We start from the raw sequence: 17347 nt of genomic DNA on the forward strand, positions 1-17347 counted from the left end.
TTGGGAGACACTGCAAAGATCACCCACTGAGCCCTGGAAGGAGCCAGAGGCATAGAAATTGGGGGCAGCTGTGACCTTTTAAGACACGGGCATGGGGTATCCACTCTCAGTTAGCTGAGATCAGTCTGTTGACTGTCTCCCTTGACAGAGGAGCCTCCTTCGGCATTACACCTCCTACATATTGAGGTAGGTGCTTTGAGCTCTGTATACCCTGACAGCAAGGTAGTGGCATCTTCTGTGGCCCCTTGTGCCTTGGACTACCTCTTGGCCCTGCACCCCTTGTGCACACCCTTCCAAAGGTGGCACCCTGGAGGCTGAATGTGGACCCCTGGGCTTCTTCCCCCTTCTAGCCCTCCCTTCCTCCAGGTGAGGTGCCTCCAGTGGAGAGTTCACCTCCCATTCCCAGGCTCAGGGAAGCTGCCTGAAATCAATAGGCCCCAAAACAAATCCTCACTGAAAAGTGCTGACCTGAAGTTTGAGTAGAGTCCAAGCAGCTGCTATGCGTTTGACAATTCTCCACCTCACCAGAGGCAAGTTTCAATAACTTCTGAGCACCAACTTTTAAATGTCTGGGTTCGCAAAACTATTGAGCCCTCTTCTCCTGCCCGTGAATCAGCTTCATGAAAGTTTCTGATAGCCATCTGTGCAATGAGCTGAATATCACATGGGTGCCTTAAAAGCCACGACAATTGGAGTCTCAATGACCTTAAGTGGCTCAGTAATTAGTGTCAGGCATACAACGGACATTGTCACATGCCCACCCACTGAAATATCGTGATGGCGCGCGGTGACATCAGGACTGCGCATCATTTTGTGTCAGCATGCGGGTCTTGCCCCTGCATGCTGATGGAAAATTCTACCCATAGAGTTATACAGCATTGAAACAGACATTTCGGCCCATCGTGTCCATGCCAGCCATCAAGCACCTGTCTATTCTAATTCCATTTTCCAGCACTTGCCCATAGCCCTGTTTGCTAATGACATTTCAAGTGCTCATCACCCCCCCCCCCCTCCCCCACCCTCCCTCAGGCAGTGTATCCCAGATTCCAACCACTCTCTGGGTGAAATTTGTTTGCCCCTCAAATCCCCTCTAAATCTCCTGCCACTTACCTTAAATCTATGCCCCCTGGTTATTGACACCTCTGCTAAGGGGAAAAAGTTCTTCCTATCTATGCCCCTCATAATTTTGTATACCTCTATCAGATTCCCTCCTCAGCCTTTCCTGCTCCAAAGAAACCAACACTAGCCTACCAAATCTCTTCAAAGCTGAAACACTCCAGCCAAGGCAACATCCTGCTGAATCTCCTCTGCACCCTCTTCAATGCATGGGGTCTTCTGTATCCACCTGCAAGGGCAGACAGAGCCTTAGCTTACCGTCTCACATGAAAGGCAGCACCTTTGACAGTGCTGCACTGGATTGTCAGACTGGATTTTTGTGCTCAAATCCTGCAGTAGGACTTGAAGCCAGAGTCTTTTGACTTAGCGGGAAGAGTGCAACCAGCTGAGTTACAGATGTCATCAGGTAACTGCCTGATACTCTCTGCATTATGGCTAGGACATCAAGGACTTGCGCACAGAATCTAGACTGATGGTGTCATGTTTTACTTAATGTCTCCCCTGCTTTTTTTCTACCTAGTATGGCAGAGTCTTTCGCATGCATCTCAATGAAACCTGAGTAACGTCTCATCTGAATGGCAGCAATTCCCCAAGTCCTGGAGTGTCAGCCGAGATTTTTGTAATTGAGCCTCTGGAAATGGTCTTGAATCCACAAACTTTGAGGTTAGTGTTATCAGCTAAGCCACGTCTAAGGAATAGTAGTGGAAGCACGTATAACAGCAGAGATTGCCAATGTCACAAATGCCTCTTAAAGATGCAACCTTAAAAAGAACATAAGTCATTTTACACAGACATGCTAAGTATTTTGTACGCTGACCATAGCCTAGCATTTGAGGCTGTAGCTTTGAATGAAATTACTGTCACCATTAAGGAAGCAATCTTATTCAGTTCTGTGCCCAAAGGCAGGTACGAACCACAACGCCACAGGCAGGGCAAGGAGGCAGGACCCAAATTCACCCGCGGATGAATGGGGATCGAACCCCTGCTGTTAGCACCAATCTGATCCCTACTGGCCAACTGCTGCCTTACCCTCCCCACCAAAAAAGCCTGAGTTACTGTGGCAATATACATGTTGTAGCCTGGAGCTATGAATAGTGTTGGTAGAGGGTCCAATTTCTTTCCACCACATGGCTGACCATGTTCATACTTCACCTTCATTGGCCATCAAGTCGCTCCCTAGAGTGGGATTTGAACCCAGAGCTTCTGACCCCGAGCCAGAGACGCTACCCAATGCTTCTGAATGTTTGGCGGGGTGTGTAACAGCTGGCCCATGTGATACTGCCCGGTAAGCATTACAACCTGATGAATTTCTCTTCCAGATATTTTACTCAGTTGGACATTCAAGAAGTCGTAAAACTCTTTTTTTAGAAATTCATTGTTGGCGAACTTGCCTCCGTACAGATTCCGCCTTCACATTGCAGCATTTTAAAAACGAAAGCATTAAAGCTTTTAAAATAAGCAACATTAAAGACAATGTCCACCTGGCATTGTGTACACTAGTTCTATCATGAAGAGGAGAATACACCGAGACAACATAAATAACACGATAAAAACAGCGCTGCAAATACTGAATTAGTCTGACAGGGTGTATAGAGGGAGAAACCGAGGTCATATTTCAGGCCTGTGACCATTGATCAGAATCCTGATGAAAGGTCATCGCCTTGAAACGTGAACTCTGTATCTCCCCCTTCAGATGTTGCTGAATACTCCACCATTTTCTCTTTTTATTTTAGGTTGTCAGCATTTGCAGTATTTTGCTCTTGTACAAATAATGCTTTGTCTCCTCGTACCTGCTTCTTTTTCCTTGAGCTTCTTTTCTATAAATATTGACATCATTAGTAACTTTGAAATGCGGAATAAGGCGAGAGTCCCGAAGTTATTGTGCATTGCGACATCAACAAAAGAACTTTGTCTTTTAATAAAACCTTTTAGCGTATGCAATCAATTTGAGTGTTATCAGATAAAATCTATCAGCATGAACGACTCTGGGAAGATTCTTTCATGCTTCTCATTTTAGCATGAACTAGTAACGGATAAGTAATTCCGGGGCCCCGGCTAATGCCCTGGCGAAATGGGGCTTAAATTTTACGCCGGCGGGATTTTACGATCCGCCCGAAGTCAATGGACTTTTGAATGGCTCGCCACATTTTATGGCTCTGCGATTGTGCAGTTAAATTCCTCCCCATGGACTAAATCCCAGCACGTCAGCTGTCGGAATTTGAATTCAGTTAATAAATCTGGAATTGAAAGCTCGTCTCAGTAATGGCGACCAACAAACTATCATTTTTCTATCATTAAAAAAACCCCACCTGGTTCACTAATGTCCCTCAGGGAAGGAGATCTGCTGTCCTTACCTGCTCTGGCCTACATGTGACTCCAGACCCACAGCAATGTGTTTGCCCTCTGAAATTGCCTATCAAGCCACTGAATTCAAGGGCAATTAAGGATGGGTAACAAATGCTGGCCTTGCCAGCGACACCCACATCCCACGAAAGCAAAAAGACATTGGTGACTTTGCTACAGGCAGTTGACTTCGTAATTCCTCCTCTTTCATTAGTAGGATGGGCGTAATTTTAACTTAGAGCAATGGTGTTAAACTGAAATTATTGAAATAGCTGCTCATTATACAACAGGTCCAACATTCCTTACCATTGAAGTCAATGTCGGGTAAAATTGTCCGTGTCGTGTAATAAGTTGCTAAATGGACGTTGGCCTTTTTCACCACCGTCCGACCTTACACGGATCCTCCGTTAGCCATTAGACAATGGAAAGTTCAAGTAGTGGGTCTGGAGTCACATGTAGGCCAGGTAAGGACGGCAGATTTCCTTCCCTAAGGGACATTAGTGAACCAGATGGGTTTTTTTTATGACAATCAAAGATAGTAGTTAAATTGAAGTAAAGTGCTGTGGAAGAAGCATTTGTAGCCACAGACTTTCTCAATATTTCAGATGTTATGTAAATGACCTGGAGCAGACACATCAAGATACTTCTGCTGCTTGATCAAGCTTCCTAAGTGGTTTAAGCTAAAAGCAAATACTCTGGATGCTGGAAATTTGAAAGAAACAGAAAATGCTGGAAAAACTCAGCAGGTATACAGCGTCTGTGGAGAGGAAAAACACAGTTAACGTTTCGAGTTCGTAAGGACTCAAGGTTAACTTTTTTTTATCCACAGACGCTGTTAGGCCTGCTGAGTTTTTCCAGCATTTTCAGTTTTTGTTCCTAAGTGGTTTATTAACCCTGCTCCTTGCGATGACCCATTTTATAAATACACGAGTTAAATGATTGTATAAAATCTCCTGCTTTTAAGGACTGGTAGGAAATTCCTCTGAGGTGGAGCACTCGATAAGGCATAAGGCCGCCTGTTAGATGCCCCTTGAAGGCAATGCACCTGAATGTTTGGCGGGGTGTGTAACAGCTGGCCCATGTGATACTGCCCAGTAAGCGTTGAAACCCGATGAATTTCCATTCCAGATGTGTTTTAATCAGTTGGACATTCAAGAAGTCGTAAAACTACTTTTATCAATTCATTGCTGGCGAAATCACCTCCGCACAGATTCCGCCTTCACATTGCAGCATTGTAAAATTGACCCGAATCATCCATTGTTTACAACAGCTTGTCATGGAGAATGTCTGCAACAATGCAAAGCAGGTTGAACAAGGTACAAGGTACTCTTACCTAACTCGGAGCATGAACTATCTGTGGCTGAAAACAGAAACAGTAAGGGGTTGAAATTCTTCTTTTCCACTTAACAAGTATCTAAATTAAATGTCTCCTATTGAGTTTTACACTTACTCATGGGGCACCCCCAACTTGAGTGAAATAAGATGGCAAGTGCTACAAGCAGACAATGATTCCAGCATGTCGGTAGCATGGGTAAAACTAAGCTCGGAAGGCAGAGCAAAATGATCAGCAAGGTGTGGCCCACTCCTCTGTCTAATAAGCTTATTGCTGCTGAAAATTGAGCACGGCCAATGAAGGGGCCTTGCAAGTCTGTCCCTTTTTCTGTTACCGCCCAAAATACCTCCTTATTCTTGGCAGCTGAGGGTAGGTCCCCATTTCTTTTTGCCTGTCAGGATTCCTATCTCTTTTGAGGGTGGTCCTGCAACACTCAGACACCTGGGGCTAGGGATACTAGGCTGAGGATAGCTGAAGAACTGCCCTTGTTTATGAGACTGATAGTAGAAGGAAAAGGCAGATCTTGAAAATTTGAACCTCGTCCGAAACCATTAACATCACGGGCACCCCTTGCACTCAGCAATGCTAAAGATGGAAATGCAAAACTGACAAATGGGCTGATGCATGAAAATACAGGATTGACATCAAACAATGTTGTTTCTTAACTGCCTTTCAAAACTCTGGCACCAAGTGCGCCTGCCCAATTAGATGTGCAATGTTGCTAAGGACATCAGTGGTATTTGATATTAAAATTACCCATGGGTTCGAAATGGGCGTTATCAAGACCGTCAGCTGATGCACGGAACAGTTGATACTCAATTCCGTTGACTTCAGCCTGTTTGGCCACGTTATGAACACAACTTACCATTAAGACCTGAAGTGAGATTGAACATAAAGCTACTGGCCCAGAAGTATGGACAATACCACTGCACCACAAGACCTCCTTGCTTCCCATGACGTTTCCTTTATATTGCAGATATGCTTCTGGGCCTATTGAGCTTTAAAGCCTTGAACTTTTGGAATGCTGCCGCCTTGATTTGCGACCATGAGTTGTTCTGCTATGCAATGAAGGCTGCCCATGTTTCTTCTCAGGGGTTACTTTGGTAGGGGAAAAAAGGAAGAGGCTCCATGCAGTGAAAGAGTTGTTGTCTGCTGCTTCCACACAGGTAGAGCTCAGAAGCCTTGGAAAGCCGAAAAAGCAGCAAAAGGTCATTGAATCCGTGCTGCTAGCTCTTGGTGCAAAGTTAACCAACCCATTGGAACAGTGGTGTTCTACTCAGAGTATCGGAAGAGCTGGATGGAGTGCAACCTCGAGAAGGCAGTGGAACACAGTCTCAGGAGAGGAAATTAAACCATCAGGAGGTGAGCAGTCATTGAGGCAGCCCAAGTCGAAGGGACTTTTGGAGGGAATTCAGATGCTATGTCTTCGAAAATGAAGGCTCGAAATCCCCCATAAGAGAGACAAAGGTTTACTGAGATTGTGTAACTCAGTGACATTGGCATCTGGGTGGATTGCTGAGAAATCCGTGGGATCTGTCTTGGCCACATTTGCCATTTATTGTGCAGTGTAGTGTGTTCAACCACAGTTTGCCTGTTAATTCAGATGTACCTCATGTTAATTCTGAATGCTAGCTTATGAGACAAAATATTCCAAATTGTCTTACTGTTCTGACTTTGTATAATAAAGTTTGTGTTGGCTTGTTTAAAACCACGGAATCTTGTGGATTTACTCCTACGTACCTGAGATCTAAAACTTTGTCTTTTTAAGCAAGATACTGGTACCTAATGAGATCCTACTAAAATGTTCAGAATAATAACCATGTTCGTTATCGATCAAACAAGTCTACTATCCGTCCATCAGGCATCAGTGACTCGCATGATTCAAGTGATACAGACATCTGTTAGATTATAGACCTGAACAACAATATAATCCAGGAGGTGCAATGCTTTGATCTAGGATGCCTCTTTGTGATTTTGTATTTTTCATTCTGGTGGAAGAGGTTGTTTGATACAATGAGGCCATGATTAGCACACTTTGTCAGCAGGCGTTTCCCACTGTTTCCTATGGTTCTACTCCAGACATCGGAATCATGCCCAGCCCTGACATTAAAGTCCCACAGAAGGATGATCTCTTTTGGAATGGCAGTGAGGACGTTATCAAGGTCAGAATTGGAATCAAGGACCAGGGCATAAGCACTGATAATGGTGGCATATTGGTTATGGCTGAGCTGAAGTTGATGTGTCATGAGTTTTTCATTTATACAATTGAATAGTTCTGACAGTGCATCCAGGATCCCATGCTGGATGGAAAAAACACAACTCTATTTCCAACTCTAGATGACAAAATCTCCTTCGCTCACATGATACTGTTTCTCTTAAGGATGACAATGGTATCTTTCAAAACTGGAAATAACATTTTCAACAACTCCTCAATCGTGAATCTACAGTGGCAGCTGATACTCTCCAGGCTACCTCTAATACTCTGTTAGCGCTCCTGGATGAACCACCATTGAAGGGAGAGCTGCAATAAGCAGCCAAATGGATGAAAAACAACAATGGGTGCAGCCCCGATGGTATTCCAGCTGAGGTCTTCAAAGCTCGTGGGCTCTTTCTTATATCAAAACTCTGCACAGTCTTTCTTTCAATGGACTTGGAGAAAAAACAAACTCACCTCAACTTGGGAGTGTGGTAATTGTAACTACTTTCAAGAAGGGAGATGAATCCATGTCGTGGAAACTATCGAGGTATTTCATCTTGTCTATGGCAGGGAAAGTCCTGACAAGCTGTCTCCTGAATTGTCTACTCCCATCACTGAGGAAACCCTCCCACAGTCAGTGTGGCTCTAGAACTTCCGAAGGATCCACTGACATGGTCTTTGTTGCCAGCCAAATCCAAGAAAAATCTCAAATGCCAGGAATTCCTCATTACATTCATCAATCTAGGCACTGGATTTTTTTATCCATTCAGGGGATGTGGGCATCTCTGGCTAGGCCAACATTTATTGTCCATCCCCAATTGTGTTTGAGAAGGTGATGGTGGTGGTGAGCTACCTCCTTGAACTGCTGTGGTCCCTGGGGTGTAGGTACATCTACAGTGCTGTTAGGCAGGGAGTGCCAGGATTTCAACCCAGTGACAGTGAAGGAATGGCGATTATATTGCCAAGTCAGTATGGTGTGTGGCTTAGCAGGGAACTTCCAGGTAGTCGTGTTCCCATGCCTTTGTTCCTCGAGATGGTAGCAGACGTGGGGTTTGAAGATGTTGTCTGAGGCAGGTTTCTGCAGTGCATCTTGCAGATGGTACACACTGCTGCTATTGTGCGGTGGTGGTGGCGGGAGTGAATGTTTGTGGATGGGGTTTGTATAAAGCAGCTGCTTTGTCCTGAATGGTGTCGAGCCTCTTGCATGAGGAAGGAGCTGCACTTATCCAGGCAAAGGGAACTTATTCCATTACACTCCTGACTTGTGCCTTGTAGAAGGTTGGCAAGCAGAGGAGTCAGGACATGAGTTACACGCTGCAGGATTCCTAGCCTCTGACCAGAAATGACAACAGAAATCCCAGCCCTGTCGATCCTGCAACGTCCTCCTCACTAACATTTGAGGGTTTTTGTCAAAAGTGGGAGAGCTGTCTCATATAATAGACAAGCAACTGACATAGTCATACTCACAGAATCACACCTTACATTCAATTTCCCAGACATCACCATCACTATCCCTTGGTACATCCTGTTTTAAGGCATCAGTGGTAAGGGCACAATGTACTTTGGGTGGGGGACTTTAATATCCATTACCCACAGTGGCTTGGCAGCACGACTACTGATCGAGCTGGCCCTGTCTGAAAGGACATTTGAAAATACATAAATAGGATGGGAATAGAGGGATACGGACCCAGGAAGTGCAAAATGTTTTAGTTGACGGGCAATATGATCGGCACAGGCTTGGAGGGCCGAATGGCCTGTTCCTGTGCTGTACTTTTCTTTGTTCTTTGAGTTAGCTGCGAGAGTGGGTCGCAAGGGCACCAACAAGAGGAGGAAAAAAAGAACTTCTTGGCCTCATCCTCACCAATATACCTGTTGCATCTGTCCATGGCAGTATTGGCAGGAATGACCACTGCACAGTCCTTCACATTGACGGTACCTTCCATCATGTTGTGCAGCACTATCATTGTGCTATATGGGATAGATTTCGAGCAGATCTAGCAACTCAAGACTGAGCATTCATGAGGAGCCGTAGGCCATTAGCAGCTGAATCGTATACAACCGCAATTTGTAACCTCATGGCCTGGCATATCTCTCACTCTACTATTACCATCAAGCCGGAGGATCAACCCTGGTTCATTGCAGACTTCAGGAAGGCATGCGTGGAGCAGCATCAGAATACCTAAAAATTACTTATCAGCCTAGTGAAGCTAAAACACAGGACTACTTGCATGCCAAACAATGGCAGCATTATGCACTAGTCAGGGAAAAGCGATCCAACAAACAACAGATCAGGTCTAACCTCTGCAGTCCTGCCACATTGTGTTATGAATAGTGATGGACAATGAAACAGCCAACATCCTCAATGATGGAGGATCCCAGGACATCAGTGCAAAAGACAAGGCTGAACCATCTGCAACCATCTTCAGCCAGAAGTGCCGAGTGGATGATCCATCTGGGCCTCCTCCTGAGGTCCCCAGCATCACAGATGCCAGTCTTCAGCCAAATCAATTCACTTGACATGATATTAACAAATGGAGGCCACTTATTATTTGCCTCGCCTTCCAGCCCTCTACTGCTGCATTCAAGAACAGTTTGATTCATCCGAAATGCAAGCGCAGTTCTGGGCTGCAGCGAAAACCAATGTGAAGTGACCTGATCTGGAAGAAAGACACGCCTGAAAGCTTTCTACTAACTAGAGTAGAAGCAGAAATCTAATCACATGGGGAATACTATTCTTGTTCCTGCAGTGACACAGGAAAATTATTGCGGTTACAGAAATATTAAGAAATGCAAAATAAATGGTGGCATAGAATGGAGTAGAAATTTGCTTAGGCAGATTTTTATATGCTTCACCAGATATTCACCTTGACTGAATGGAATATAAGGCAGCCTGCAGATTCGGTGGAGTAGAAGTTAGTTTTTGGTGCAAACTAGGTGGTAATACATCATTATCCTCCAATTTGATATTCAGTTCCATTGAGTTCAAGATGGCTGACCCCTTTTCCTGATCCTGTGACCCCCTAGTTCTAGACTTCTCAGCCAAGGAAAACACCCTTCCAATAAGTATCCCGTCAAGCCTCTTACGAATTATAGGGAATATAGGCCTAGTTTCTCCTCATGGAATAATCCTCTCATCCCAGGAACTAGTCTACTGAACATCAGTCACACTGCATCTAAGGCAAGCACTTCCTCCATGAGTTAGGAAGAGCAACACTGTGCACAGTACTCTCGGTGTAGTCTCACCAGAGCCTAATAAAATTGTTTTATGACTTCTTTTCTCGCGCACACCAACCCCTTTGTTATTATTGCTAACATACCATTTGCCTTCCTAATTGCTTGTTGTACCTGAATGCCAAGTTTGATTTGTGTACAAGGGCACCTAAGCCCCTCTGAACATTTCCCAGTCCCTTACCATTTAAAAAGTAATCTGCGTTTCTATGTTTCTAACCAAAGCAGATAACTTCAAACTTCTCCATATTTATACACCATCTGCCATGTCTTGCCCACTCATTCAACCAATCTATAATCCCCTGCGGACAAACATTTCCCAGTCCCTTACCATTTAAAAAGAATCTGCTTTTCCATTTTTCTGACCAAAGTGGATATTTTCAAACCTATAATATATTCCATCTCCCATTTGTTTTTGCATCAACCTCACAGTTTACTTTCTCACCTAACCTTGTAAATCAGCAAACTAGGCTACATTACTCTCAGTGCCCTCATCTAATTCACTGGTGTAGGTTGTAAATTGCTGAGGGTCAAACACTGACCCTTGCAGTGCCACATTAGTTACAGTCTGCCAATTCGAAAAGGACCCGTTTATTCCTACTCTTCGATTTCTGTCTGTAACCCAATCTTCCGCCATGCAAATATGTTACTCCTAATCCAACGAGACATAACCTTGTGCTGTAATCCCTTGTATGGTACCTTGCTGAACACTTCTTGAAAATCCAAGTACACTGCATTCACTGGATCCCGTTTATACACCCTCATAGTTATAATCTCAAACGGTCTATCATTTGTCATGTTGGTTGTGGCTCATCATAATATTATTTTCGAAGTGCCCTGTTACACGGCTCTTATAATGGATGTTAGCATGTTTCTTAATACTGATGTCAGGCACACTGACCTACTGCCCCCATTTTCTTTCTCCCTCCTTTCTTAAATAACGGGTTAACTTTGCTCCCTCTCAATTCATGCGGGCTGTCCTGGAATCGAGGGAATTCTGGAAGATTCAATGCATCCATTATCTTTTTACCTTCCTTTAATGTGATATGTCGACTTGCAGTCAGGTTAATTTGTCCGGTGCTATTTCTTTACTAATATGAATTGATTTAAGTTCTTTATTCTCGTTAGACCCTTGGTTCCTCAATATTTCTGTAGCGTTTTCGTCTGTTCTTCATGAAGTAAGATACAAAGTGTCTGACATTTCCTTTCACCCCATTATAATTTTTCCTGTCTCTGCCTTTAATGAGCCAACGTTTGCTCTCGCCAATGTCTTCCTTTCATATTTACCGTGAAAGACTTTTATATATATTTTTCACACCTCAGTCGCTAATTTACGCTCATATTCACTTTACTCTTTCTTCAGTTTCTAGGCCATGCTTTGCTGCATTCTAATTGTTTTCAAGAGGCGAATTAACCGGTGGGAAGCGTACACGTCTCCCGTTTTATTCATCGAAAGAGCGGCGCTGAGCAAAGAAGTTGCCTGAAAAATAATCTTTCTGCCTTGTCACATTTCTGTTTAGGATGCAAACACATTTGAAATTAGATTTGGTGTAATATCTAGACGCATGAGAAAATTAGGAAAGAAGTGTTACGACCCTGCTGGTTTTTATATTTAACCCCGACTATATCCAACTTTGTCATCCACTGATTATGCGATTCACTCTTTTCATGGTGTAAATATCAGAAAGCATCATTTGAGTCACTTCTTCAGAGTTCTGGAGCCGTGGCTACCGCCCCACTTCCTATGGAATGAATTCAGCATTTATTCGGCAATCGTACCTCTCTCACAGATACATACAATATCTCGGAAAAGGCAGTGCGATAAGTCACCCACAGTAAATGGAAAAGCCTCTTTCTTTTAAGGTGATATCAGAACGTTTATAAATTAGCGTTTTAGCGAACTCAAATAACCTTTTTGCTCGAACCCTAGAAATGCTATGATCAATTACTTAATGCAAAAGTTGAATTAATCTAAGTCATCACGACCAGAAAATAAAGTGACATAAGAATCCAAGGGAAACCAACATTAACCGGGCAGTAGCGTGAAATGGATGATGTCAAGATGACTTTAACAAACTAGCGTGATTTCAAGCCAGCATCACACCCGATTTTGCCATTTCATCGGCCGCCAAGTTTAATTTACCAGGACACTGCCCATTTCATGCTACTGCCTAAGAGAGATTACTGTTACTGAAGCGCTATCGTTTTAGATCTCAGGTCAGCGTTTGTGGAGGATGATACAGAACTGGAAGAGCCCCAGTTCGGCTGCCCACTTTCAAAATGTAGCTTTACATTGTGCGATAGGCGTAATGAATCTTATATGGAAGCTGAGGCCGGCAGGATACAACTTCTGGCGGATCTCGCATTTGTACGAAATGTTACTCCAATCGCCTTATAAAGTCATTTTCATCATTATAAAACCACGATCTCTCTGTCGTTAAAATACACCCCACACCCACCCCGCTCCTCAGCAGTCTGCTTAAGCGGACACAGGGCAATGTTAGCGATAACGAATAAGATTTTTCGCAATAAGGGCAGTTATCTGGTCCTGGACATCCATAAAACAATTTTTCAAGTCAGGCGGATAAGAGGCTGAGACAAGTTATGAGTTCTCTGTCTAAACAACCAACACGGATGAAAGTGACAAGATGTCCTCTCGAGAGATAAACAGAGGTGATTTAATGGGACCTGAGCCAGGTTGGGATGATCTGCCTTGAACAATGGAGCGATTGATGTGAAATATCGGCGCATAAAAGGAGGTATTATACAGGCAGTCCAGAAAGTCGAAAGTGCCCGAAATATTTAGCAGGTCAGGCAGCATCCATGGAGGAAAAAGCAAAATTATGTTTTTAGGTCTGTGGCCTTTCACCCGCAAGAACCACAGGCCTGATGCTGCTGAGTATTTCTAGCATTTTCAGCTTTTATTTCAGCTTTCCAGCATCTGCAGTATTTTTTACTTTCGAAGTTAAGAGTGGAGGGCGGGTGGACGAAGGGAAGGGGTTCTGCTGGTGTCAATTCTTTCTGCTAAGAAGCCTGATCAGGCTAACGGCGTGGATGTGATCGTCACCGTAGTCAGCAGAGGCCAGGCCGTTCTATCCACCCGATCCGGGGATGGTAAACCTTCTCATCCGGATGGGAATTCTACTCTGATTATGTGCTGTATTTTTACCGTCGTTCTCAATAAAACTTTTTAAACTGCTGATGACTTCTTGACCCCTTTTGGGCAATCTGTGACCCTTGACCCAATCTTACTTTGCACGTTTATGAACTAGATCAGGACCCCGTCCCCTCGTTATACGCTGGACTTACGCAAATAATCACTTCGTGCGGATACTAACATAGTGGATTCTGCGACACAAATAAACGTGCTCACGTATTAGTCTTTGTTACTTACTGCAAGTTGCACGAAGGTCATTAAGCTCTAAAGGCAGACAGGTAAACGATTTAATAGGTAATCATCTCAATTGAGTATTATGCTTTTGTTTCAAGGTCAGTATGAAATGGAAACAGGTACAATGTTGGATCATCTGCGCCAATGTTTTCATGATCTATGGCTCTTTTGGGGCGAGAGAATTATCATTGCGAAGCTGATTCAGCGGGGAACGCGTTTTCGTATCATGACCCCATCACATCAAATCAAACGACAAAAGAACGCCCCACATGAAATCAAAATTATACTTGTTGACTCAGTTTCAATTTCTTTGACTCCCCGCCCACACCCCAAACTTTATAATAAGAATAAGCCAAAGAATAAAACAGCAAAATAATTTCAAGCCGCTGATGTCATTCAAAAAGTTCGTGCAGTATTCCTGCCCCAATCCGCCATCTAACGCCTTATGGAAATTCTAACCGAATTTGCCTGGCGAAAGAGTGACCGGGTCGGGTATAACGCTGATTTACATCCCACCCAGTGTTACACCTCATTGATTTCGTTGGGTTAAAATTGCGCCTTCAATGATTCTGCACAACGTTTAATTTGATTCAAAATTCGGAAAATTAGTTTCTGAAACACGTTGATTTTCAATGTGATGCAACAGTATAAATTGGTATTTTTTTCAGGATAAAGATTATGATTTTTTAAAATCTCTGCTGAAGCCAGAGATAAGACTAAAATGCAGTTACCATGAATTATTTTACCTGATTCTTTTTTGCGCAGCTTGTCCTCTGACAACAATATAGGATGGTGATGTTAAAATGAATTCTCTCTCATCACAATCAGAGGCGTTGAATGAAAATGATCACCGTACATGTTAAATCCTTGGCATATTTTGTTAAAGGTTAATGTAGGTGCTTGTGAAAAGCATATGGTTTCTAAAAGAGATCTGTAGAAGTTACTTTGATATTGAGAGCATGGGTTTGTGATGCTATATAACTCTGCTATTCAAATTGTGTAGTTTAGCGTTTGAATACTTCATTCACTTTTTTTCCCCTCTCATTTTAACAACTGTGGCACAGAGGCTCACTGACTGAGTAGCATTGAAGAACCTTTAATTTGATCACCTTCAAGGCAATTTTAAGGTCACAATGCGGTATATCTGGGAAAATGAGTAAAACCAGATATTTCAGAAAAGGTTATTTCTTGAAATGATCGGTGATCAACTCGTGCCAGATAGGTCGGCTCATTTCTTCAATAAAAATTCCTTTTCTTTCGCAACCAAGTATTAAACAGTGTTTGAGCCACATCAGACAGGACAGCAATTACAGGGTTAGTTGCGATTCTTGTGCTTTTTGTCAATGCTTGACCTTGCTACATGTGATTTCGATTGATGATTACGCCCCATGCGAATTTAGGTTCCATTTAAGAAACGATTACATTTCGAAATGGACGGATTTAAACCATTGCTAAAATACCGTAAAAGGGGATTTAATTCAAATGCATTTCAAACCTTTTCAGAAGGAGTAAGTTTGCTACCTCAGGAATTTGACTAAAGAAGGCACTTTTTTTCGTAGTGCCCTTACAGGTTTCCACGATGTCCCAGGGTCAATCACAACCATTGAACTGATTTTGGAACAAAGTGAATCTCGCTCATGTTGTTCTGTAGACATACAACGAATCGAAGTTACATAACAACGTTTCCCAAATAGTACTGAACTAAATAAAGGGGGTGGTGGTGGTGGCATAGTGGTATCGTCACTAGACTAGTAACCCAGCGACTTAAGGTAATGCTTAGTAAAATTTGAATTTAAGAAATAAAATTCTGAAATTAGAAAATCTGATGAGGACGCAGTGAAACCGTTATTGATTGTAAAAACCAATCTGGTTCACTAATGCCCTTTAGGGAAGGAAACCTGCCAACGTTACTTGGTCTCCAGACCTCACAGCAATGTGGGCAATAAATGCTGGCCTAGCCAACGATGCCCACATCCGATGAACTAAAAAAAAAGCCTTTTCTAATGGTATTAGTTCAGTGATAGACTATGGAAATGCTCTTCTTTGAACAGTACTATTGGATCTTTTTGTCTCCATCTGAACGTGTAGTTTGAGTTATCTCTAAGACCGCATATTCCCACAGTGCATTCCCAAAAGCACTGAACTTTGAGTGCTGATTATGTACCCAAGCCCTGCAATGCGGTTTATGACCAATAAGAAATGGCTTATAGCTACAAATTGGTTTTTCCGTGTTTTTCCGCAGTTCATGCTGTTATCTAATCATCTAGCATTCGGTGCCTAAGAACGTTGAACCAAAAACGTGTTCACGTGATTATAATGAAATCATATTGTGATGCTGATTGGAAACTGTTTTCTTAACCTTACTTGTCCGGAAGGGAACTCAGCGGATTGGGTGGAACGCTGGGCTGACATCTCGCCCGATATAACCCTCCATTTGATTCAGCAAGCTCGTGGGGTGTGCAAAACCAGGGCTGCGCTCAATCCTGTCAGTTATCTGAAGGCCGGTTAGGTTAACCTTGCCCCTCCCTTGGGAGATTCCTGCCCCGATGTTTTCATAATAATCAGCGGCATTCTTACCCGACCCCTGTGTGGTTTATTTTATGTCTAGCCAGATTATAACATGTAACAAGAATACGGCAATAAAGCCACGAAAATTTCTATGAATATTTAAAGTAAAAATTGGACGGTTTAGATTTCTGATCAATAATCTTACCTAGGTCCAGACGGATGCCTCGCAGTTTCTCGAGCTCTTTAAACATTTCCAGTTTATCGCACATAAACATAATAGTACAAATCAAGTTATCCAATTACAGTTACAACGTTTACGTAGTATCTGCTTTCGTGCTTGTTAACTTCATCGTCCCGGTGCATTTGAATGCACAGCCATATCATATATATTTAGTGCTGGCTAGCTGAGCCAACAAAACTGTCAAGACGGAAGCCACCCACCTTAAGCACACTCAGGGTAAAGCTGCAATGCGTTCTCTCGTCACCATCTCCGTGTTTCCTGAGGACTGGGTAATTACCTTTCTCTCTTCATGACCCTGTACCATATACGTTGAAGGCAAACGCCCCTTTCATAGCTATGTAGGGATTAGTGAAGACACATGAGCGTGGCTGGTGGTCCCGTTGCACGTAGGTGATGTAGCAGCCTTCCTTGCTTCATTGGCAAAGGGCACTCATTCTATGCAGAACATCCCCCTTCCCAGAAAGATCATGTGTAGCCTATACATTCTATTGGAGAACATGAATACATTAAGCAGGAATACTGCCACATTTTCCCTTATTCCCACAACGTGCTGTTCCACGTCTTCCACTGCATGTTAATGGTATGGAAGGGAATGCCCATAGAAAAAAAAAGCTCTATTTATCCTTGTCATCCCTCACTGCAGGTGGGGAAAAAAGGAAGAGTCAAATAGTTATTTGCTGAAACCATGAGACGTAGTCAGAAGCAAATGAATGGGATGCCAAATGAAACAAAAATTCTAGGCTCCAGATATATGCATTTGAAATATTTAGATCATTCAAAAGTCAAAGTCTGAATTCTCACAGTCCAGCTCATCCTGAGAGCGCATTCACCCAGTATACCTCTGTCATATTCACTAATCGGCATAGGTGGTGCGCAATGAGGCAACCAAGAATGCCAGGGTAACCAGTGGAAGGCGCAGACATTTTTACCCTCAGCTTAAAAAAAATGATGCAGCCACTTCGGGGCAATTTTGAACCAATTCAATAATCA

General features: G+C 43.2%; 1 long non-coding RNA gene across 1 annotated transcript in view; it reads left to right on the forward strand.

The window, feature by feature from the left end:
- The window catches only part of LOC121291483, a 99405-nt gene extending 85989 nt beyond the window's left edge, over window positions 1-13416 (forward strand). The window contains exons 3-4 of the long non-coding RNA XR_005946012.1: window positions 1637-1779; window positions 11581-13416. This is a non-coding gene — a long non-coding RNA (uncharacterized LOC121291483). The remainder of the gene's footprint in view (window positions 1-1636; window positions 1780-11580) is intronic.
- The last annotated feature ends 3931 nt before the right edge of the window (window positions 13417-17347 follow it).

The sequence above is a fragment of the Carcharodon carcharias genome, chromosome 19 (genome assembly GCF_017639515.1).
Source record: "Carcharodon carcharias isolate sCarCar2 chromosome 19, sCarCar2.pri, whole genome shotgun sequence".
Taxonomy (NCBI): Eukaryota; Metazoa; Chordata; class Chondrichthyes; order Lamniformes; family Lamnidae; genus Carcharodon; species Carcharodon carcharias.